Below are 26,601 nucleotides of genomic sequence, written 5' to 3'. Positions count from 1 at the left end.
GTTTTTGTAGGTGGCTTGAAAAACCAAAACGAGACAAATAGAGCCAAGAAGATGCAAAGTGAACTTGGACCCTATATTTCTCAAATGAATCAATATGCGTTTGGATACCTGACCTGATCAAACAGCAAAAGCCTGTATTTGTGAGTATGATTGTGTTCATTACTATGATTGAGATGTTTTGCACAGATGTTAGGTTTTAGATTATCATGCAGCCTTCATTTTGCACTGGGTGGGTGTGTGGGGATGCTGCAGTGTGTTGATCTTGTGAGGGTTATGTTGGATCTACCTATAGCAGCCCCCGGATCTTGGAGGGTGGTTCAGACTGTGGTTACCTAAACCAGATATAGCTAGCCAGGCCCGTAATTGAATAAAATCAACCACACAACAGGAGGAATATCAAACTTTTTATTTTTTTTGTACCAGAGATAAGTTGCCAACACTGCCAGGAAAGAAGATCCATTACACTTTTTGACAAAGCTGCCAGGACAGAACACAAAAACATATCTATTTAATCTTACTCCAGTCGTATGGCGTTTGAGATATTTTGCAAAGAAATATGGTAACATGACAGCCTGTGAAATTAGATCAATGTGTATCAGTTTGGTAAGGTGATATATATGAACCAAACGTTTGGTCTTAACAAGCTGTAGGATGTTTCAACTAATAATGTTAAAAGTCTAAGCATGTGTAAAACTCCTAAATATCTCACTAAAATCTATAATTGTTTATCTGTATTATGAAATGTAGCTCTTTAACTCGTATGACTTTACTTGATTAATAAAATATTTTTTCATTTGAAAATTACATTTGCTTTCTACGTAAATGGTAAACATGTTATACATCCAGGAGGTATTCCTGAGATATTATCATAGCAGATCCATCACACTGAACATTTTTCACTTCTAAAGCATAAAATCTGTTAAAACCCGCATTCCTGCATGCTGTCCATTCATCACAGTCTCTCACTTAGCTGTCAGATTTTTTTCCTCCACTTGGAATCATTTTCTCTGACAGAAAACATTTTTCAGACTGTTTTATTTCCTTTTTTTAAGATCATCATCCATGACAGCTAAAACTGGAGGCTGTTTGATAGATTGTCTCTCCGCTACATTTCTGTGTTAAAGACGTCTAGATGCAGTTTTTGTGGATAGACATGCATCATAGTGAGAAACTCCCACTTTGCTAAGCAAACACTTTGATACAACATTAGGGACCCAAAATGGGGACTGATTCACACCATATATCTAATGCTTTGGATCTGCTTTCTAAAACCAACAGTATTTGTTAAGTCCAAGAGCTTTCAAGCAATAACTGTATTTTGTAAGTGCAGTTATTATTACTAAACAAATATTGTGTTGCAGAAAAAAAGACAAGACTAGACTTATGGCATAGAGCTGTTAGTATATGGAAGTATGTACCTTGCAAAATTACCAATCTATTCCTCAGTAACCCATCTGATGGGAGAGACTACTTCCATCTTTTTAATGTTCATACAATCAAAAGGTATTTTTTTTTACAACTGTGGTGTGAGACAAACAATTCAAACATGTCCAATCCAATCATGTATGTTGAGTTCTAAGTTTAAAGTTGAAGAAACAGCTTTCTGACAAATTGCATACAGTAGAAAACCACAAATAAAACTCATATGTCATATTTAACCATTAAGAAAATAGCTTTTATTTGTTCTGCAAGAAACATATGAATGGACGATATTTATTAGCAGAACAATCATTCAGCAAATTCCAGAAAGCATAAATTAGAAAATATTACTTAATATTAATCGATGTGCCCAACTCTCTCTCTTTCATTATATTTTTTTCTCTTTCTTATTGAACGTTGGTGTCATTTAGCACTATTCCTGCAGAAGTCATTCTTCCTAATTATCCCAGGGGCAAAGCTCCCATGGCATTGAGTTAATCCATGATTGTTTCACCTTTGCTTTCTAAAGGGTGGAAACAGATAAGGACTTTTAGATAAGTGGTGGCAAGGAGACTCTTAGCACACTATGAAATAAACTGCAGCTAAGATGTAACCTGCTAGGCAAATTGGGTTTCATGTTCTCAAAAACGTTGAATTCTTTGGTATCCTTGTGGGGTCAATACAAGAATGACATGCTGTGTTTTGTACTAAAAACGGGAACAGATTTTTGGTCAGTGTGATGCATTAATATTGCTTATTTTGGAAACAAAAAAACAACTGCATTGATAAATACAATTAAATACCATTAACACCTCATTAAAGTAGGGTGACTATGCTGGACCCTCTAATTCAGTCTTTGTGAGTTACATTCAAAGCAGTGGTGTATAGGAAAGGATTGGGACGAGGAGCATGGCTGAACTAAACAAAGTATTTCCAAGCATTTATTATTTTTACTTTCACTAATTTCTAGGTTGGTTTTGTGGGCACTATTAGCAGTGATCTGTATAAAAGCTTTTCAGCTGAAGAACCTCATAGGTACAAGGTTTTATAAAGTATGAGCAAATTCGGTTCATTTTATGACTAGCTTGAGCTGAGCACAAGTAACAATTAGCAAAAAATCTGGATTTTCTGTAATCAGCTGCAAACACAGACTCTAAGGATACGCTTTTGTGGTTTTGTAAAGATGACTGCTTGTGGAGTGACATTACACAGAATTTTTTTTTCAACCTTTTGTGCTTCCATTTGGGTGTCTACTGCTTCTAGTGACACCCCAAGTACACACAAAAAAAAAAAACATCCGGTCATTTTCTGGCAAACAACTGGATGGGATGGGGGTGAAGGGGCCAGAAACCACCACAGTTTCAACATAACGTGCAATTGTATTTAAGAATTAGAAATCTTCATTAGAAAACAGTGAAAACTACTTATAATATCACTATTAAGTTTTTATTTTTAACCCATAAAGGAGACTTTATACCATACAACTATATCATGCCACAATAATTTCACATAATCTTACCAGTACACAGTACTTGTGTATCTTACTCACACATTATTTTTTGTTTTTAAGGTGAAGAGGCTGACAGTAGATCTGAGCTCACTGACTGCTTGCAGCAAATAGATAGATAGATAGCATTTATTGTCATTGAACAGGATTCAACGAAATTTCTATTGCAACTCCCGTGCAAAAAGTCAAATATATACAATAAATAAAATAAACAAACACACAATAATAATAATAACAATATATACAACTAAAATTAACTAAAGGCACTCAACCACACCAAAGAAGTAGCAGCAGGTCCAATTATGGCACAGTGCAGATGATTTCTTACAACAAAAATTTCCTTTGTTCTAGTGGATCTCTGTCAGGCGATGTCAACTTGTTTTCTTTTGTTAGGAAATTAACTCTCTGGAGTTTGAGTCTCTTAATTCATCATCCTTTGTTATCCTGTTTCTTTTGGGATAAGGTGGCATACAGATTTGCTTTGGGCCACAGTACTTTAAATTGTTACTTCTGTGATAATTATTAGGCTTTTACAATCTAGTATTATTTAGTAGGCAACTTATTATTTAGTAGTTGCCTACTAAATGTTAATTAAGTAGGCAACTTAAGAGCAATAGGTACAGTCTGATCTCAGGACTTCAAACAATTAGGTTGAGGCTCGGACCTGCTTTCATTGTCTTTTATCACTGTAGACATTTTCCAGTTTAGAAATAACACACACCCATCTTACTTCAATGGCATGTTCTCTTATGTGTACCATTTTTAAGAGTTGCTAACAAAAATGGCCACCTGTGTCATGTTATGTTTATACCCTATGGAAATTAAGCACTGAATGCTAAAAAGCTGCTAGATGGAAAAATAAAATTAAAAATAAAGCAACTATTGCAAAATATATTTGCAAATATCTTTCAGAAATGTTATGAACTCAAGCTGCCGATGAGTTCAACACTAGTGAACGTGTAGAAAGTGTTTATTTTTGCACCTTCACCTTCTTTTTGTTCCTTTTAGCCAATGAGAATAAATGTACTCCTTTTAAATATTCTGTTTTTCAGTGCTGGACAATGGCGCTGCAGTGAATATTTTGTAGCTTTTTCCAAACCTTTATAAGTCTTTAATGCTTGTCATAAAAAAATCTTTAAAGCATATTTTTAGCCTAAAGTTGCTCACTGAGTGTTGATCACATCCAGCAAAGTAGTCAAAAATGTTTTTGGTAGGGGCCCTTGGCAAATTGGGCTGTCTCACGTTTCTTCTCAAATTAATTGGAGAGACTTTACTAGTTAAATCCAAGCTGTCAAAAATGTCTTTTTTCACTCTGCAATAGCAGAATTTTCTTTAATAGCCTGTCAGGGGTGCAATGGTCAGCCACTATCTTCTGAAAATATATGTAGCCCTGTGTCACAATAGGAACAGTAAAGTGGTAAAATAGGTTCTTCACAAATTAAGTAATTCAGTGTAAATATGCCCCGTAGGGTAGAAAATATATCTGCAGAAAAAAAAAAAGTCATTTCTGGACTTTAAATTGCCTTCTCGCTCCATCTTCTCTCAGCAGGTTATCAAGGAGATGATAACATGTTAGTGTAACCCTGCGATCCCTCGATTACTCTTGTCGATTAAACAATCTGGCCTGAAATTTGACCTGCGCTTCCACTTCCATCTTATTTCAGTTTCCCAGTGGCCAAGTTGGGGCCGCCCGACACCGGCCCCATCACAGCTCCCTAATCCTCCTCATTAGGCGGAGCCCCAAGGCTCTCCTTACAGTTCACCTATTCCCACATGCCATGCACCCTACCCTGCTTTCATTTTTGGCAGTATGTGGAAATGTCATGAATTTTCCATGTGCACTGTGTGTCAGGACGCTGATCTTCTTGTCAGCTGTAGAACTAGAGAAAAATTAGGAGAAATCAGGTCGCAGTCATTTAATTCTCTAGGTTTTTACCTCTTTTCAGGGAATATTATCTGTCTTTTTTTCTTGTTATTCTTTTTTTTTGTTTGTTTTAATGCTGTAAAACCAAACTCTCTCTGAAGTTTAAGTGCGGAAAAACAAATTAAAGCCGTAAAAATCCTCTCTTCCTCTCATGTAAAGGTTGTGGCAGAGCGGCAAATGCTGAGAGGATCTAAATTAACCCCCCTTTGAAGTTGAGCTCTCTGGATTTCTCTATTAAAAAACCTGTTATTGTGAGTCATAGAAACAACTGAGACGAATCTGGAGCTGCATTTTCTCGGCGGTCGACCCGAATCCGAATACGCTGGCTATACCGCTGCATGACACTCTCTGACAAACGAAGCTAAAACTCTGGTGACAGCAGCAGTACAAGGCGAAAAAAAATAAATAAATCTAAAAGTTTAGCCGCTTTAGCTCCTTATCCAAAAATATGTTCAGTGTGATACCATGTTCTATTTATAAATAGCTTGCAGAGGGAATTTGTTTTTTCTTTTTAATCCGAGGCAGGGAGGGGAATGGGCGTGAAATGCTGTACCACAGAGGAGTTTAATATGTCTGACAAGGTATTAAAACTGAAGAACCACAGGCAGAGAAGGTGATAACAGCTGAGAATTATTCAATAGTTTCCTTTATGGGCTGCATGTGTCATGGAGGGTACGTTGTATAAAAGATGTACCAATATTTGTAAGAAAATCAGACATTATTGTGGAAAACCTAATTACCTCCCTCTTTGAAAATGCTAACTCTCTAATAAAGGAATAACCTGTAAATTTAAGATTGCTTTCAAAAATAAACATGTCTTTTCACTTTTTACTTAGATGACAATATAATATTTTAATGATCCTTTGTGCAGCTTTTAGAGAAATATGCTCTCCTGTATGTATTTCAAAGTCTACATGAACATTTTTGATGAGCCGGTTTCTGTCAAAGATGTGCTGCTGGCTGGTTCTCCCATAACTAGCACACTACCAAACAGTATAAACCATCTTTAAAATACAAAATGAACATGGATAGTGTGATAGTTTGTGAACTTTTCTGGTAGCTTGTGAACTTTTGTAACAAATAGTGGAGACAGGAAGCGGAAATTAAGCTACAACGTCCATTTTGTGGCTACAACGTCCATTTTGTCTCTCAGCTGGCATCACTTTTTCCTACATATCATATCTACACAGCCTATGGTTTGTTTTGCACTCCATGGTTCATCTTATAGGACATGTCTATGCCTGTCAGTGTCACTTTTCCCTTCAGAGAATAATCAAATCCATATAAGGAACCAAGACAATGTCAAGAAACTGATCCTGGCTGTCACTGGAGATGTGTTTCTGTAACCCAGCAACTGTGGTCCCTTGAGAGGAATGTCCTGAAAATAAGGCCCTCAGCTTTTCCATCAGAACAAGAGCTGCCATTGGAAGCACATTTCAGGCCCTTTTATAAGAGGAAAACACTTTTAGGAAAGCAAAGAAAGCTCAACCATGAGAATAAATCATCATATACTTCACTGAAAAAAAAAAAATTACCTTCATTTTTTAAAGTCAGACTTTAAATAAGGTCTTGTCTGTTAGAATTTTTCAGGATCAAACTTAACACGCTGGGCATCTTAGATAAAAGATATTGAAATTCACACACAATACTGAGCTCATTGTCCCTCAGTAAGACATTAAAATGCAAAATAACCTCCAGTTGTTTAGAAAAACATCATACTTGGTTTTCTTGGTATTCAGCAAAGGACAAGACTTAGAAAGCAATTCCTGTACCAGATTCAGACTTGATGTGAGAATCAAAGCTGCTGCCTCAGCATGCTTCTTTTTGCATGTTTAACACAAAAATATAAATAAAAATAACCTGTGTTTTTCCTTAGTGGAGAGATTCAGGGGAGCAAGTCAAGCATGAATAGTCACACTAAAGTAAAAATATAAACACATACAAATTGAATAAGTTTATTTACAGTAAGGGTACATTTACAATATAAAAACATAATATGCAGTTATTAAAATAGCATACTCAGATTAATAGAAATGTACAACTGAAAGATATTATTCACTCATTTACCTGATTAAAGATTGATGTAAACTGCAAACTTGTCTAACAATAAACTTTACTGCCTTTTAAGAAAGAGTATAGCCATGACAAATTGCGAACTGGATTCATTCTTTACTATCTAAATTTTATAAAATAGAGTCAAAATACTCAATTGGTTTCTCTAAATTCTCCCTAGGTGTGAGTGTGTGTGTGCATGGTTGTTTGTCCTGTATGTCTCTGTGTTGCCCTGCGACAGACTGGCGACCTGTCCAGGGTGTACCCCGCCTCTCGCCCGGAACGTAGCTGGAGATAGGCACCAGCAACCCTCCCGACCCCATTAGGGACAAGGGTGAACAGAAAATGGATGGATGGATGGATACTTGATATCTACGTCAGTGAAGTCAGGCTGAAATGAAAGAATGTGGTTGCTTTATTCTAAAGTGGATAAAATGAAACAGACATCCTTCAAATGATAAAATAATCCAATATGAGCATTGAAAAACCTTCAAAATATTATGTATCTGTTTAATATAATAGGCTATTTAGCCTTTTGAAAATTATTTATACTCTTTGTCTTATTTCTATTTATAATTTTATACTTTGCCTATCAGTGACTAACTGACTTACTTAATAAAAGAAGGAACTTGTTATTGTACATAAGAAAATATCACTTCACCCGACAGTCTCCTAATAAAACCAATCTGTTCCTTCCTTTGATGACACTCCACTTCTGCACCAAGGTTTTTGAAATTTGTAATTTTGCCAAATAGAATGGACAAATTATATTAGTAGCATAGGATGTTTTTATTATTCAAACTCATTTGTCTTTAGACACTGTGTACACACATACCCAATATTTCATGGGTAGTTTTGTCTTGAGTTATAATCTATCGCAGAAAATAATTCAATGTCATGCTCCAGTGTTTACATGCAATGTTCCACACCCATGTTTTCCACTGACTTAAATGGCTTTCAGGGTAACAATTAAATATCTGACAGCCTTTAAATGTTAAGAAATTCACAACAGAAGAATAGAGAGCAAAGTGAGAAAGACCAGCTTTTACTCCTACATATTGGCCTGCATGACAAAGCTACACAAGTTATTTGTTTGTTTTAATCCTCAAAGATCTATCTCTCAGCACAGCGGGGATATAGATTCATCCAACAAAAACACAAATACTCAAATTATTTAAAGTTCGACTTTGTGCTGCAGTTTTGGCTGAAAATAGAATTCAGTTCAGAAATAATGGTTTGGGTTTTTGTGAACCAAAGATCTTTGAAGAAAAACCTAAACTGTACAGTTTGCTATCAGTAAGCCTAAGAAATCTAAACTAATTAAATTGGGAGATCTGAAGAACAATTTACTCAACTATGTTCACATTTTATAAGCAATCATGCTTCTGTCCTGCGACAGATTGCAATAATACACAAGACTGACAAGAGCAGAAAAACAATCAATCCTTAAAAACAAATGTCAAAAGAGATTCAACTGTTGAGATAGTGAACATTACTAAATTGTTGTATTTTCCAAATTTGAGTGAAGTATGAAGTGAAATGATTAAAAAGGATTTGTTCCAGTGAGGTAAGTACAGAACCCTAAAAATTAAAGCTGACTGTTTTTTCCTGAACTCATGAACCTCCCAAATGTCATTATATTCCTTGAACATTTGTCCGCATTTTGTCAGGTTGCAACCACAAACTCACATGTAAATTATTGGATTTCATAATACGTGTTTTAATGCACAGAAGGATGTCATCTTTCACTTTACAAATAAAAATCCAAAAGCTGTGGCATGCATCCCTTGATTTCGCAAAATAAGATCAAGCGCAACCAACTTCATGTCACAACAGAGTCCACCTGTGTCTTAATCTCAGTATAAATGCACCTCTTCTGCAAATGCCTTAAAGGTTTGCTAGAGAGCACTGGAAAAGAATAAACTCTTTAATTTACCTCAGAGAAGTATGGCATAGACGTACTAAAACATGGCTGATCAAAACTGAGCAAGAAAAGAACAGGTGCAGTGGCACCCGTGGGGGAGATGTAGAGATCTGCAGCTTAAGTGGGAGAATCTTTCATCAACACAAATATTAGGATGTCCCATTTCTTACAAACTAGAGCACACATGTAAACATGAGCTGCTCTGGTCAGGAGACCATGATTAAACTGTTTGTCCTACATGCAAAATGCTATGTGTGGCAGAGAACAAACACTAAACAAAATCCTGAAAACACACTGATAGGTATTTTTCCTTTCAAACCTAAATAAAAGAAAGAACCACAGACAACGTATATGAATTTTATATCAAGCTTTTGCAAAAGGAGAAGGCTCTGCCAACTTCTCCTCCGAGCTGTTCACAGAGCGTTCTGATCTGCTTCCACATGAGCTTCTGTTTTTATTGTCTAAGAAGGACAGGCAAGGGGGCAGTCAGGAAAAACAACAGAGGTCGTAAAGCTTCTAACCCAAACATCTAACAACCCAGTTCCAGATGTGATATCTGATCAAAGGTCTGAGCCCGGTTCAAATCTCGGTCAGTACTGTCAATAAAACAAAATACGACTGCTCACAGGTAGTTACTAAATTAGGAGGTGTTCTTGCAAAAGGATTTAAGGTCTGAGAAACTCAGTGTAAACTCAGTGTTAACTATTTCTCATAAAGTTGAACAGACAGTAGTGACCACCATACACACATAAGGAAGAGAACACTTTAAACAGAAAATCACAATGATCTATAGGCTGAATGTGTACTAAAGTAATAATAAAATAATACCAAAAAATCTCTAACACACACACCGTTCATTTCATAGTTGTGCACAAATTTATGTTGATATAAAATCCCATTAAAACACCTTGATGTTTGTGGTTGTAATGTAGTAGGATAATTTTGCAAAGCAAAGACCAGGTTTATCAGTTGTTTTCTTTTACTGATTTTTTTAAATGTAATATGTATATACGATATTATACTATATTATATGTATGTATATACTATATTATAGTATATAATATAGTATATATTATATATTATTATATACTATATACAGTATAAATCTTCCTTAGAAGGAGATTTATACTGCTTGAGAACAGTTTGAGTTCTGAAGCAACTTTAGTCTTTTAGGTTATCCAAATGTCATTTTTCTTTCCTGCCATTTTCATGGACCGTTCCTCCTACCATAAGATCTTCATTTTTCACAGTAAGTGAAAGTGGATCTTATACAAAACATAAACAGTAGTGCTTTTATTCTTATTGACTTTGACTTCTGCTCTCTGTGGAGATCCTAATTTATTCCTGACCTTTGGTGATTCCCTGCTACTCACTGCATTTGTACATTGGTTTGTTGGTAGCCTGCCCTTTAGATGAGAAACAGACCTATGTGTTCTTATGCTTGCATGAGCCATGCGTGGGTGTAATGCAACAGGTGCTGCTGAGATGAGTAAACATGATCGCAGGAAGTCGCCTTTCAAGGCCTGTCCGTCACAGACGGCCCTCTGTGCTTGTTCAAGGGCAGGTTTTTACAACTGTGGGACATTGACAAGGGGAGGAAAAATCACAGATTTTTATCCTTTCCCCTGATTCCTGCTTGGTAAATATTATCACAGTGCTTCAAGCCTCGAGGTATTCCACTATGTGCTCCTGCATACCTAATCACTGCATAGAAAGTCTCATTCTGGACAACTTTTAAGTTTTTTTGACACAGAAGCAAAGTTGTGTTTATTTAGCAAACTGCTGCTCTCAAAGCAGGGAAATGTCATAATATAACCTTGAAACTCCACAAACTCCCCAAACTACTATTTGCAAGGATTGTAATGCTTTATGAATAGGATTTATAGTCTTTAAAACACTCAGAAAAAGTAAACTATAGGACTAAACATTAATTCTATCTATAAGATGTGTATTGAATTTATTACTTGGCTCATTATTCTCTATTACATTATGCTGACACATTGTTAACAAAATGTAAATCCCTTCATCATAAATCATCTGTTTGGAAGGACACAGTGTGCTACCTGACCAAATTTGCTTCTAGTTTTTCTCTGGGTTGAAATCAGGCATGAAGGTCTAAGAAATTAGAATTCGAATACTGATAAAGACCCCAAAAGACTCTGAATCTTAGAAGTTAAAACTCAATGAAATCTTCAGTTTATTATCAGCATTGAAAAGATTGTGGAAGTTATCCTACCGAACACTTTGGGTTGGAAACATTATGTGTGAACAATACAGTCTACGCTTCAAGAGCCTTTCCATACTGCATTTTTTCCCATGCAGTAGCTCATGGGAAAAAAATGCCTGGCCAATCATTGAGAGCACACACAGTACAGTACATGGATTTAGTTTTGAATTGGCAGCATTTTCTTTAATTTTAGTTTTTAAAATTCAGTTCCCTTAACAGATTTTTAGGTTTTCATTAGCTGGAAGCCATAATGAACTAAAACAAGAAAAACAATCTAAATATGTCATTTTGTGTTTCTCATCTTCATAATACTTGGGCTTCACTTTTGAAATTAAATCTGCTGACCTTCTAATGTATTAAAATGCATAAAATTGTCAAAGGTTAAGTTTTATTCATGCAGTTTTTAAGATGGCCAGACACTAAATGTGCATCGCCTCAATATATAGAAAAGATCAAAAGATTGAGCTTCTATGTGTTTTTTTTCTCTCTCTCTGGCTGGATCAGATAATATCTACAACAAACGTGCAACCAGTTACGTGTTTTAAAGATTATTGCAGTCATGCGTGGCGCAATTGTGAACAAGTGCAGTTTATATTCAAGAACTCAACAGACGGGTCAGGAAAAAAGTGGAGAAGAAGTTTATAGCAGTGTTAGGTTGTAAACAATATCCTAAGCTTTGGACACCAATGGTTCAATCCATCATCTGAAATGAAAAGAGTATGGCACATTACAGTTTCCAAAATAAGACTATTCACCTAAACTGACAGCTTTGACCAAAAGAACAATAATCAGAGAAGCATGATAACTCTGAAAAACCTGAGGTGAAATACAGAGGAGGAAAATCTGCTGACAGGACAACTATTGTTCATCCTCTCCATAGATTTGTTCCTTAAGAAACTGAGGCAAGAGGAAAGTTGCTTTATTTCAGCAACTTTCCTCTGCATTCAGCAGCTGTGGTAGAAAAACTAAAACTGGAAATCACACTGAACACATCATCTGCCCAGTGAAACATGGGGGTGGCAACATAATGTGGTGAAGTTCGTCAGGACAGACAGGAAGGACATGAAGAGGAAGATTGTGTAAAAGAACACCAGTTGGAGGCTGCAAAAGACTTAAACTTGGGGCATAGGTTGAAATCAGATTACAGCTTGCTATAAAAAGTGTCAACTAAAAGTTTAGAGAACATAAATGTTCTTAAGCTAGTGATTGGACACTTCAAACTGTGGAAAACTTAAAGTATACTTTTGCAAAACATTGGTATTCATACTCAGATGTGGAACTCAAATTATGAGAGACCCTTACCTGATCACTTCTCTAGATATAACTCTGTACTAACAGACCTGTACACTAACTTAAGTGAATAGTGATGAAATCATCAAAAAGCCTGTGGATGCCTATCTTTTTTTCATCTGGCTGTTAGAAGAGGTAGAGAAATATTTTATAATCGGGGCATACTTTTTTCTCAAAGTTATTAAACTTTCATAGTTCAAGAACAAACTACTCTACTTTTGGAAATATACTGTAAGTTAGAACTTAGTTGGTATAGTTTTCCCTTATAGTCAGTTCTTGTGTTGCATATACAGAGTACCAACATTGTATGCTTGCATTCTTTGCCTTATAATATTTCATTTCAGTTTGATATTTTCCACATCTATTAGCCTGAATTATTTTATCTGTATAGCCTCCATTTGATGTTCAGCACCTAAAAAGTTTGTTTTTTTACACGGATTTTTGGCACTAACCTTCTATGCAGGCCAGCCTTACCAAATACATTGACAAGCAGCTGAACTATGGTAATCTAATTAGATTGTTTTGCCGGACAGTCATGTCTAGTGATCTTCTCTCATCTCCATCACTATTTTATAAATTCAGTTTCTCTAGATCTGTATCAAGGTATATTTGAGGAAGCACATTTTGAAGGTCGCAGAAGCAGGAAAAACAAAGTCCCTCAACTCTTGACGATTTTCTGAGAAACTGTTGTACAGACGTCAGGTGCTGGCACAAAGGCCGCCACTGCCTCGGGAAAGCTTTTCACCTTGAAAATTCTCAGCCATCGTTTTCAATTTTACACTACATTTCATTTCACATTTAGACATTTATATTGTATATTACCCTTAGCTCACAGTGTCTGAGTGCTACCTGTGTAACATTACCCCCAGGGTAGAGAGCTGCTCTGTGCTCATGACAACCAGCCAAAATTCCCATGGGACATGTTTTAAACTTAGCTTGGCTCCATTCTAACCCACATGTTCACCAACCTCGCAGGGGAGAAAGGACTCCAGATGGCCCGCACGTCTGTGCCATCCAAGCTGAAGTTAACACTCGTACTCGTCCAAGCCAAGGCGTCAGGAGTGACATAGTTTGTTCTGCCATTCAGGCAAGAGAAAAGCCAGTTTTTTTTCTGAGAGGGAGCCGCAGTGGAGGAACAATAACAGCTATGGGACAAATGGTAAACAAGTTATGTCGAGTTTGTTTCATTTTATGGTGCTTTTGAGACCAGAAGGCTCAGTGCCTTTCAGAGGTACTTATCCTTTTATACATTAAACAACAACATTCAGTGTATTTTACTGGTATTTTATGTGAAGGACCAGTACAAGTGTGAAATTGTAAAGTCGAAGGAAGTGGACAGATATTGTTCAAATTGTTGTATGTACATTTGTAATCAGTGAACCTGAGTCGTACTATGTAACTACCTCTTGACAGTTGTTAGTCAAGAGGTAGTCACGATTTTTCATTAGTCTTCTTCAGATTTGAACATCTAGAGACAAAAGTCTAGAGACAAGCTCAGACTGAAGTGGACGGAGAGTCCAAAAATCTTATTGGGATTTTGGACTGGAATTACGCTGTACCACTCTTAAAAAAAACAACTTTTGCTTGCAGTGATTTAGTTAATCTCCAATGTGAAATTTTATAATTTCTTCTCATTCTCTATCTGGCATCATTCAAAATTTGGTAAAACACAGTAAAAAAGAAATCAAACTCTTTCTTGTAATTTTTAGCCTCACAAACATGCTTGCGTTCTGAAAGATTAACTGTTCACAAAAGAGCGCTAAATTTAATGGTGCATTTAAAATTCTTTAACCTTACAACTTAAATACATAAATGTTCTAATCCAATGCATTTTTAAAAGGATGAGCTATGAATTTATCAAACCCCAAAGCCTGCAAATATATTTTTAGTAGTTTTAGGATTGTAAAATCCATCAAAATTAGTTAATCCAAGCAACTATTTGTTCATTGCAAAACTGCATTGGAGTTTTGAGCAACTTCTGATGCAGTTTTGTGATGTTGCTCAAAACTGCATCAGAGGAAGAATTCTGACAAAAGAAACTCAATTAGAACCCTACCCAGAAAAAAATTTCAAATTCTTGTTTCAGCATTAGTATTAGATACTTTTCTGAATAGCATCTGAATACAATTCCAGAGGTATCCCTCAGCTGCCTTGTAATTTCTCCTTGTGTATGTTATCTCAAGCTCTTTTCTATGTAATAACAAGTTCCCCAGCTTTGATGCTCTTTAAATGGCACTGGCTGGTTGAGTGGTCACAGATATGGAGTGAAAACCACACGGACTGCGTAATGACAACGTCTGAGGATTCGATAAAGCCTTTTCTCCCGGGCACTACAGCCACCTTTGTGGAAAATGTGATTACGCTTCTCCACAGGAGGCGCAGTTGGAAGATATTTTTGCGGCTGGGAAGAAACCTGGTTTTGTCCTTGAAACTCATGTTTTGGTCTGCCTCAAACACTGACACTGTCGTGTGTAACAACCGACTGTGTCTCCAAAAATAAAGTTCATAAATATTTCATTCCTGCTAAATCTAGCTGAGTACTAAACATACTTTCTTTTTGGTTTGGTTGGTTTTTTGCTTCAAATTACGCCAAAGTCTTGAATAACAAAGAAAGCCACTAGATTTGTCACTAGTTGCTATTTGAAGAAAAAAAAAGTCGAGACGGGTCTGTAGTGGGTATGTTGACAACCATGCTCTGCTACAAACAATATTGCTTACCTTTTGTAACCCTACCATGTATATTTTAAGGACTTGGTCGTGATATAAGTGATGTATCTGGAATCTTCCAGTTTGCTTTCTGGGTGCTTTTCAGAACTTTAATGATATTTTACTTGCTATTTTCCTAGATTTTACCGGTTCCTTTCTTTGAACTCACACAGGACTTTACGTCAATTACTTAGTACTTTTATCAAGTCGCTTTCCCAAAACTTACTGGATACTGAGGTGCCGGACTGTATATGATGTAAGTTGTAATGGATCCTAAAGTTTTCCTGAAACTTACATGTTATGTTCTGAAAAGTTAGTGGGTTCCCTCAGGCTACTATATACTTTATTACTGTATTTTGTTCATAATATATTAGAATGTTATCGGACGTTAATTTCTGTCATTCAACTTAATTAGTGAAACCTATTTTAAACAGTGAATACTCACAAAACAAACAGAGCTTTTCATTAAATTTAAACTAAATTCATCAAGCTTAATGGAAGTAATGCTTGGCATACATCATTGTCTGAAAACAACCTGAGTAATACATGACTTTCATGTTTTCAAATGGACTTAATGATTCTGTAATTTATTAAGTTACATGTAGTTTATTGTTCTGGGACACAACCATTTCTAAAACATAAATCTACAAGTTGACACAAATATAAGAAATATTTTTCATTTCATTATAGAAACAGCTTGCCTCCTTTGCAACTCTACAGTAGCTCAACCATCTTCCACACAGGCTGTCACACAAAGCCTGTGTGAAAGTTTATCTGTGCTAAGGATAAACGAAGGATATATTGTTGTGCATCCTGAGCCAATGACCATCATTCTCTTCTGGTTCCTCTGAACCTTTCAGGTTTACAAGCTGCAAATTGTAGCCTGGACAACAGGTTCATATCTGTAAATTAAACTCTGCAAAATCCAAATGATGGTGCCCGACAGGAGTGAACAGATTTTAAATGCATTGCGAATGTGATTAATAGTCTTGTTGTGTTGTAATAAAACTGTGCTCTCCTGGCGTCTTTGAAAGTCTCAATTCCCACACTCATTTTGCAAGCCTGAATGTGCATCGCAGCAGGTTAATGTGCAAAGCAGCAGCTTTAAATGGAATCTCAATGAAGGCAGGGAATGATAATGTGTTGTTTGCAATCTGTGACTGTTAATCTGTAGAGGATAATGATAACTCCATAAAAAAGGGGGATTTAAAATAATCAGCATTAAACACATCACCTTCCTCAATCATTGCAGTTTGTATATTTAAATTAGAATAACATTTACACATATTTTTAGGGAAAGGTGTGTCTCATCATGTAATAAAAATGAAAATCTATATTAATTTGTTAAATACATCAGTGTTGCTGATCCTTTGCCTGAACATATTGCTGATCTGCATCTTTGAGTCTGTTGTACACAAAGACTAAAGTGGCGGATTTACATTTAGATAACTTTTTAACTACTGAGACCTGCAGTTACAGTATTTATATATTCTTACCCATTTTTGCAAGATGCTAATGTTTCATCATAGATGTTTATGTCAAAATGACTAACTTTAACTTTCAAACTTAGTTTTGTTCTACACAAGAGTAAATTGAGAGAAAGCTCAGGTTTGTTTTCCAGTCATAAAAGTGTTTCTTTAAGGTGGGCTTTGCAGGACATTTAATAAGAAGAAAATATTCATATTTAAACATTAAATATAAATGCTTCAACATAAAATTTGCTCTCATTATATTGTTGATATATTACATTTTAAGTTTATAAATTCATTAAAATTTTCCAGAATTAAAGATTTGCTTTCATGTATTAAAATGCATGTACTCTTATATGGTATTATGTGAACTGAATATCTGTTTGCTTTTTTATTTTTCTACCCATTAGTCAATTCTGATTCACTATTATTTTATTCATCTATTTATTTGATCTTTTTTACTTTACAAACTAGCTCTTTTTTCTGTTATTCCATTTTCTATTTATTTATTTATTTTTTTTTTTACCGTAGTTATTTTTCTGACTTAGCTATGAAATTATCTGCTTACCTTTAACTTATTTTTTAAGTATTTATATATGCTTAGATTGTTTGTTCTTACATCTTTTAAATAGTTAGGTTTTTCCCATTGTGTTTTTTGGTGGGTTTTTTATACCTCAATTATGGATTGATTATATATTAATTGATTGATATAACTTGGTCATTTTGGCCTTTTAGTTTGATTTGATAAGAAGTGGAAGGTAAAGTTCAGTCAGGGCTGCCTGAAACTAAAGCCAGAAACTAAAGTAAACTTCATTCAGCTGTCAAAGAACTGTATGGTGACGTTCTAGCAAGGTTTTCACCCATCAGGCTGACATCCAGTGCTGGACCGCAAGGGCAAAATTGAGGGTGAACACAAAAGCAATGAACTGGAAAGCAACACCAGGGGCAGAAAAAATGCGAGAGTCTAGATGTCTATGAACGCCATTGGTTCAAGTATCAGCATTGATAGAATTGGCTGGATCATGTGGTTCAGTGAAACCAGACCTCATGAGCCCCAAGAGGAAATAATCATCGTTACAGCCAGAGAACAAAACCAAAGGACAGCATATTTCCTCTGTTAGCTTCTGCAGATAAACATATCATAAGTGCATGATCTTTGTGAGCCGTGTCATTGATGGTTCCTTACACATGAAGCAGAACTCAGATGTCCTCGCTGACATGCATGCGTCTGCACCCACATTCTCACTCCCACACAATCTCCCAATGCAAACACGTAATGCAGCGCCCCTGCTGCGTGTTTAGAAAGGAAAACAACTTGTAGGGATGACTGGCCACGAAAAATCAGAGCACAAAGAGACAAATAATGCTTGTCAAGTCATTGCAGAGATTATAATGTCACTTGGGAGCCAAAGCCCAGCATAAACACCCCGCTGTGCAAAATTTCAATAATTTTTCCTTACAGCAATATTATCCCCCTCTTTCTCTCCTTTCACCCTGCTTTTGTTTGAGAAGCACATAATTCACTCCAAATCATAGCTCTGCTGTCTGAATTTTTAAAGGGTTTTGTAGCTTAGCGGTGAGATTTGCCCTCGACGGAGATGTGTAATCACCCCTGTTTTGTTTAGGATGTAGAGGAGATAGTTTTCTAACTGTGTCAGAAATAAAGAATTATGAACAGTCACAAAGGTCAAATGTGTAAAACATCAAGTGATTTGTTAATGCATAAAGGCTGATTTAGTATTCACCTGCTAAGGAACAGCACTTGACCTTTTCATTTTTAACACCTTTCCCACAGACATGTTCATGCAAAGCGATGTGTGGGACGTAGACTTTGAGCGCCATTTTCTTTTATCTCCTCTCTGTAGGCTGAGTGTTCCTCCAGCTTTCTGAGAGTGAATGTGTGGCCTGGAGAATTTTCTGAGGGACCATATGGCACAATACACCACAATATAGGTAAGATTGGCTTTTGTCACAGCGTGAAGCCTGACATCGCTATTGTATCAAAAGCTCAGAATCTTAAGGTCATAATGTGGAACTTTCTGATCTGGTTTCTGGATTTATTCTTGCTTTTTCTCAAGAGGAAGAAGTTAACAAAATAAAAAAAGTCACACTATTTACTAAGCAAAGATTAAGCCAAAATGGAAAAAAAAACTATGTGGGAAATTCATACAACCACCTCTAGCTGGTTGTATGAATTGTAGCTAACTCCTACATTGCTCTCTTAAAGTTAACCTAACCATTTCAGTCAGGTACAGTTTCCAACTTCTGTTGTAGATTTTCTTCTTCAATTTGGATCAGTGTCTAGTTGGATTGAACTTCCGCTGCCAGACATATGGCTTCACACTGAACTATAGGATACTTTGGTTTACAGAGAACCTCACGTTCAACTCAAACCTATCAACAGAACAGTTCTTTTGTAAACACACAAAGGTGAGTCTTTGTCTGAGCTCCCTTTCAAAAACAGATGTCATCTAAATCCAAGAGTTTCCAAAAGGATTTGTTTAAGTAGCTATTAACTACTATATGCCAGCAGCTGCAAAACAAGATCAAATCATCACTCCTCCACCACCATGCCTGACAGTTTGTGTGAAGTGTGTGCTGAAGTACTGTGTTTGGTTTTATCCAAGCATGCTTCTTACTGCCACAAATCTCTAATTTGTTCTCGTCCTAATGACATTGTTCCAGAGTGGCTAACCTTAACCCAAGTCAAAAACAAGCCTTTTTAGACTTAGAGAAAATGCAAGAACTTAATCTGAGATTTACATGACCTTACTTGGAATTTGCTGCAAATTTCTACATCTGGGAAACTTTTTCAGTTGGGAATAATCTATGTGTATAGTGATTGACTTTAAATTGCCTGAACATGACCTCATGACACTTGACTGATGGGCAACAACAATTGCTTTGCTAAAGTAATTGCTAATGTCTTTCCCTCTGGTTCCAAACAGCAAACTCAGAAAATATCCTGCTTTTAGAGGAGCTTCCCCTTACAACCTATAGGAGCAGCAATTGGATTTAGTTTTTTTTTTCTTTCACGTTTTTTTCTGTTGCGTCTTGTAAACTGATTTAGAATAATGATGTGTTTTCAATCTTGATTACGTCTGGACACAATGTTTTTTTAAAGAGACGATACAAAAAGTCTCAAAAAAATGTGTAAAAGTTGTATATAATTTAATCCTTCTCATTTCTGCATTACATTGATGTCGTGAACTCAAGGAGCTAACCAGGCTATCAACACCTCCTACACATGTGAATGCTTGCATATTATGAGCACAATTATTTTTAAATGAAGCATTCCTCATTTCTTTTTTTCTCATGAACCATTTGCAGAGTATTTTCCCCCAACTGATCACAGTAATGATGCATGTAAATGTTTTATCTCTGCTCTAGCTGAGACTTTCTTTGTGGGCTGTAGCTAGAGGGGTTTTTGTTACTAACTTCGCATGGAGACATCAGCCATTTTTTTTACCCCAACACAAGTCATTTTTTCATCATTATTTCTGTTCGGTTTCAGAAGAAAACATTTGGATAATATCTTCATGGACTCTGCTGTGAGCTTAAAAAAATGAAGATGTACTTTTCTCCCTCAAATGAATAATATGCTAAGCACAAACTGAATGTGTGCAAAGTTAATATATGGGTATTTATAGTGCAAGGCTGGTAATGTCAATGGAAATAACATTCATATGTATTACAGTATTCCAGTGAATGTTTTACTCTGCTGGTGAAATCTTCAGAGTCTGAGATATTGCAAACAATCTCTTATTGGGTGATGCAATGTTGAAATCCCGACTTCTCCTGTTGTGTTAATTGAAACGCTGTCATCTCAGGTATGTTCCAACTTCGAAGGTAAATAGAACGGAGCATTAATTTCAGCAAGACACACCTGAAATATACTCACACATCAGCCAAGAATAGCTTTTTTAGTTACAAATATCTTGTCCGGTGTTTGCAAATTGTTCAGATATAGATCCCAAATTTACATGTCAAATCCATCTCCCTGTTTTTTTTTTTTTTTTGTTGAACTATAACACACAGGTACACTCAAACCTCTTGTTAGGTACATTTGACTATTTTCCTCAGCAGAAATCCAAAAGGAAATAATAAAGTTTCCTATCTATCTATATTCTAAGCTTGTAGGCAATTAGATTTTTTTACTTTCGAACTACAGTGATGCCTTGTTTTTTTAAATAGACAAAGCATCCCTGACACATTTTCAAGCTTAAGGTTACTGCAAAAGTAAACATCAGACACATATATTGAAATACAAATTGAGCTCCAGGTAAAAAAATAAAAGCAATCTGTAGTTTAAAACTTGCATTTAAATCAAGGTTGATTATGTAAGTAAGAATGGATGGAGCCATTTACGTATTGATTTTAACATTGTTTAGGAATAGGAGCCAACAATATAGTTAGATCGTAACATAACAAAGAAAGCCAATCAAAAGAGAAACTAACAAAACTAATAGTGCACCATGAATGGTCATTGCAAACTGCTACTTCCATAGATAAGCCTGTTTGGATGTGCAGTCAGAGCCAGGAATGGTGGGAATCTGATGTGATGCACTTGAGTGACACAGACTTCTTTCACAAGTTCAAAATTATAATTTTCAGCCATTGTTTACATTTGGATTTACCATGTTTGGCTTATGGCGGTGTAGAAATATGATGAACATCTCATATAAATTTCATAAAAGTCAGATCAATGGGGTGCTGTGGTGGCGCAGGGGCAAAGCATGACCCACGTTGAGGCCTTAGTCCTTGTAGCGATGGTCGTAGGTTCGATTCCCGGCCTGGCGACGTTTACCGCATGTCTTCCCCCTCTCTGATTACCCTGTTTCCTGTCAAACTACTTTCAAATAAAGGCCACTAGAGCCAGCAAAACCTTTAAAAAAAATTTTTTTAAAAGTCGGATCAAATGCTACCTGACAGTTCTAACTACAAATGCTTTGAAAACAATCAAATATGTATCGAATTTAGCAACACATGAAAGTGGCACAAATCGTATTTTTTGTGTGGTGAACAGATCGGAAATGGGCCTTTCAGACGGCCGTGAAAAAGTTGCATTTAGGTCAAATATGGACTAAAAAAAGTGGATTTGGGTCGCATTTGCCTACTGTGTAAATGTGGATTATGTCAAAGTCTATGTTCACTGGGAACAGATGCTGTTCTTTCAGCAGCAGTTGCATGATGTGTTTGAGTCTTGGTTTCTGGGCTGTTCCTGAACATCTTAAACAGTTTTCATTTCAATTTGAATGAATTCTACCAATTCTGCCAAGAAATTTGGCAAAATATACAATCACAAGAAGGATTCAGCGAAGAAACTTGCAGCTTTCTAAGTGACATTTGACTGAACATCAGTAGGGATGTATGGATATATGAGAACCTGTGTGTACAATGTTGTCTCTGTGTGGAGTAGAAAAAGAAAAAATTCCATTGCTGATATTGGCAAAACATTTCATCCCTGAAAAATAACAGTTTAAATAAAAAAAATCCTAAAACTATCATAAACATTACCCCTTTTTGATTGTATATAAACATTTCGATGCAGCATCAAATGTCTTCTAATCAAGAAACATTTTTTTAAAATGTCTCTGCCAACAGTCAGATGAGGTTACAATTTTGCAGTTAAAGCTAAATGGGAGCCAAGATGTATTGGATTGGACAGTTTCCTGGGAAATCTTGAGCTAACCAGCAGCTGCAGCAGATTGTGAAGAATGCGGGTAAAGTGTCTTGTTGCTTCAGAACGATGCTTCATCTGTTAATGATGATGTCTCTGTTGTAAAGCAAGTGTCAGTTCTGAGTTGCGGTGAAAGCTGTCCTACTTTCTTCATGCACACTTTGCATCATGATGGATTTAATGTGATCAAGAGTAAGCACACTCTTTTGATGCTTTGTGCCTGTTCTCTCCAGAGGAGAGAGGGGAGAACTCATTAGATTTATAGAGGATGTGCAAAATAAACTTTTTTCTTGTCTGCATTCATGTTTTTCATGAGCTTAGTAAATCCTGTATCAAAACAAATCAATGCTTAAATGTAGGCTGCAGGGGGGTTATAATGATTCAAGTGAGAGTGAACAGCAATGGAAGAGAGTCTTGTTGTTTTGGGGTTTTACTGACACAAAAATATGACGAATTCAAGAGTAGAAGAAGTACATTTAGTGTTATGTTAGTATATAGATGTAACTGTCTGGCAAAAAAATATGTATATAAATCATGTGGATATTTCATACAGATGCTCTGCTATGAAGTGTGGTAGCCTATAAAGTTTAATTTTCCTATTGAATTTCCATTAAAGGCTCTTTTATGTGTGAAGTTTTTATTAATCTCCCCCTGACTAACAGAGGATTCAGATGCTTAGGGAAAAGCAAACCAAAAAAGATTTTTAGATAGCACACTGATTGAAAGCCTGTTAAATCATTTTTGACTCATTGCAAGGAAATCCGACAAGCTTCCACTCAATAAAGGAATAACTCCTCTCTTTGCAACGTCTTGGGAAATCCATCATGTATTGTTTCAATTAGTTCCCCCTTTCAATGTGTGATTCCACCAGTTTGACGTCTTAATAAAAGTACTTTGCACATTTTGTGTAGATGGTTTCACATTGCTGGAGCAATTCTTCAGCCAGATAATTTGCAACTTCAAATTTTCACCTAGCTTTGTTCTCACATGCTCCTTTTTTTGTTTGTTTGTTTTTTTTTTTTTTTTGCACGACTGTGAAAGTTGGAGTAATTTGTCTGAGTAGCCTTCAGGGAAGCTGAATCTTTTCTGGTTTGTACATTAGGATGTCTTTCAGTTTCATTTATTTGCAGTCTGGCCCTTTGGGGTGTATCCTTCACCAGTACACCAGATAGTTTGTTTATCCAGGTTTATTAATGTGCACCAGTTGGTTTGTTATCAAAGTTGTAGGAACCACCTCATGTTCAACTTCCCTCTTTTCCCTGTCTTCCTTGATTTCCTCAAGGAATAAAGGAAGATTTTTTTTTATTTTTCTTTAAGTAATTTCTTTCTTTCTCCCTTGTGACAAAGAAGCTCTTAAAAATAAGTCAGAGTTTAAAATGGCAGAAGAATTTACCATTAGGATGATAAAGCTCGTCTTTCACATGTTTAACGTTTATTTAAAATAAAGAGCTAAAACTGAACTTACGGTGTGTATCAATTGGAACTGAATAGGACAGATTTTCTAGACACCTAGAATGACAGAATGAAAAGTTATTCTCACATTCATCTCTGTGTAGCCGTGTGTGTATATCCTTAGCGTCTTACAATTGTGATCTCAAGGAAGATTTGAACAGTTTTTAATATATGATGTATTATTGTAGGTTTTTCTTGCATGCAAATGTTTTAAAATCACTCGTGTCTACTGTCTGTATAGATGGGGTGATTCAGAATAAAACTAAAAGATTTGAAGCCATTTGGTTTAGAGTTTGAAAACTGCTGTGACACACTTGGTGCGAATGCACCCTCTGTGTTTGTGTCTTGCAGTCGAGCTTTCACATGCATGGGCCGGAAGAAGAGAGGCAGGTGTGAATTCAGAAGGGAAGGGCCTTGGTGGTGGAGATGAGGGGGGTGAAAGAGCTGATCAGGAAATGGTGTAGGGAAATCTAATTTATTTTTCATACGCTGCTGAGACGGAATGTCATATATCACACTAAGCTGCAATTTTGTGCCAGCGCCAGGCTCACAAAAGATGAAAGAATAGTGATCAAACATACAGAGAAGGGAGCCGTCTATTGGAGTTGCTATGGGAGCTACTTTCACAGAGAAAAATATAAAATGTGTTGAATTAGTCATCCAGTATACTGTCACCATTGGTTTTCAGTGAGCTACAACTCACTTCAAACGTCTAATAGTGTTAGACATTTAAAGTGCTGTTGAGTGATTCACCATATCATTGAGAATGAATGAGTATTGCTCAGAATCCATTTGCTGATATATTTACAGAAAAACTAAATGGTAATTAACTGAGCAATTGATTTAATGATTGTGATTTATATTAAATACAGAAAATAAATATATATATATTTTTTTTTTTTCAAAACTAATACCTACATTTTAAAAAAGTCTCATCTTTTGTGGAAAACCAATCTGGTATTTTACTGTGGACATACACTTCAAAAAGGCAAGCTAATGTGACTAATTTATTAGCTAGTTTCATAGTTCACACATGTTGTTTTACAAAAGTGAACAAATTTTAAAGAAATTTTTATATTTTAATCTTTAAGATCGTCTTGAGATTAAAACACTTTTTAAAAGAAGATTGTATGGGTATTATTCTCGTGAGAATTAGCCATATCTGCTAGCTAATTTGTTATTTAGCTTCTTTACATGAGTCTCATTGTGACAGTTTTTACATATTTGTATTTATAATAAATACATGAATAAATTTCAAGGAAAATCAGATTAAATTTTTCCAATTGTTTAAAACACGGTTTGATTTTTGAAAATATCTGGTGGACAACGTATTGGTTAGCTTATTTGTAGCTAAGCTAGTTCACAATAATCTATGTTGACCTCAATGAGGAAGCAAAAAATACTGCAAAGTATTGAAATCATTTATAGTGAGCCATCTTCGTTTTTCTTGTACATTATGATCGACATGTTAGGTGAGGTGATTAAAGGAATGTCATGGTTTTGTGTGCTTTACTTAATATTTGTTTAGTTTTTCCTACTTTTCCCTTTAAATACTAATCATCAAATACTCAATTGTGAGTTGCTCAAATCTAAGTATTGTTTTTAAAGGTTCAAATAAAGGTGGTTTAAAAAATAAACAGATGCCAACTGTATCAATTCGTAGTCAATTTTAATTACTGTTGCATTTCCATATGTTACATAAATTTCCATTTTTTTTATCCAATATCCATTCATTAGTATACTCAATACAAATGGAAAGGTTATGGATTACAGATAACAGCTTTAATTCATAGTAGCTTTAGTGAGAAAGACATTAAAATATCTTAGCTTGTTTAGCCCATATGTCTGAGAATACTGTTGGTCCTCCACCTTTATTTTCCAAGGATTTAGTACATTTTTAAAAACTTACAGCATATTCCTTGATGTCTTGAAATACTTAGTAAGTAGACAAGTTACAGGAATCCCCTTTTGTATGTATTATTTCAGATTTTCATTGGTTTCCAAACAAACAAAATATTTTTTTTTAAAAATCACAAAACCTAATGGACAGCTCAAGACAGAATAAGTCACCTTTTAAATCACAATTTTTTTAATGATTCCCTTTTATGTCTTGTCCCCCCCCCCCCCCCCCCCACCCCCCCTCCTCCCCCCCTTTCTTTTGATGTGTTCTTGCTCATTTAGGTCCTCTGGCATAAAACACACACACAAAAAATAGATACCACAACACTTACCTTGTTAACAACAAAACTACCAAGGTATTTTACACGCATGTCAAACCAAATAAACTGCTGGTCAGAAACTCAATTTGGAGTATTAAGATACATACATACTCATTCTCTTAATTATGGTTTGATTTATTTCTTCATTCAATGAGCTTGTCATCCACTCAATACATGAGGCTTTTAAGCCTTTTCATGGTTTTGCTTTGAGATTTCCCACTGTCGTCTTACATGCTATAGAAATCAACTTATTAGGGTATCCATATCAGACTCACAGGCTCGTTCTGCTTCAGTGGCGCCATGGAAAATGCTCTGATCTTTTCAGTGTTCCTTCTAACGATTTTCATTGGAGATGCTGAGCTCCATTTTAAGGAATTCAGTCCAATCAGAGCAAAATGTGTTCTTTTAAAAAGAGTATTTGTACATTCAAATTTTACTGTTCATTGCCCTTTTCAGTTTGTGTTTGTTTCCACAAAGGTGTCTTAGTAGTTTTAAAAGTCACTGCAAGTCAAATATCTTTAATGAAGCACATTATGGCACTTCGTAGCCACTTTTTAAAAATGAAAATCACTTTGTTCTTACTTTTACATATACTAACTAATTTTCAAGGAGATTTGCTATAAAACAATTATTTCCAGTTAGCTTACATTAGTCCATTTCTTAAGAATATGACAGTATGAATTAAACAAAGAAATTTCATTTAAAATCATTTTTTTAGGTCACCCAAAAGCC

The 26,601-nt window shown here is 35.7% G+C and overlaps 1 protein-coding gene across 1 annotated transcript in view; it reads left to right on the top strand.

The window, feature by feature from the left end:
• Window positions 1-26,601, top strand: part of LOC114134550 (leucine-rich repeat and fibronectin type-III domain-containing protein 2) — a 137,575-nt gene that overhangs the window by 68,084 nt on the left and 42,890 nt on the right. The window contains exons 3-4 of the mRNA XM_028001230.1: window positions 11-140; window positions 18,384-18,471. The gene's annotated coding sequence lies outside the window, so the exon portion shown is untranslated. The remainder of the gene's footprint in view (window positions 1-10; window positions 141-18,383; window positions 18,472-26,601) is intronic.

The sequence above is a fragment of the Xiphophorus couchianus genome, chromosome 19, assembly GCF_001444195.1.
Source record: "Xiphophorus couchianus chromosome 19, X_couchianus-1.0, whole genome shotgun sequence".
Taxonomy (NCBI): Eukaryota; Metazoa; Chordata; class Actinopteri; order Cyprinodontiformes; family Poeciliidae; genus Xiphophorus; species Xiphophorus couchianus.
Note: the sequence above shows the minus strand (reverse complement) of the source record. Positions and strands in the feature narration are given on the sequence as shown.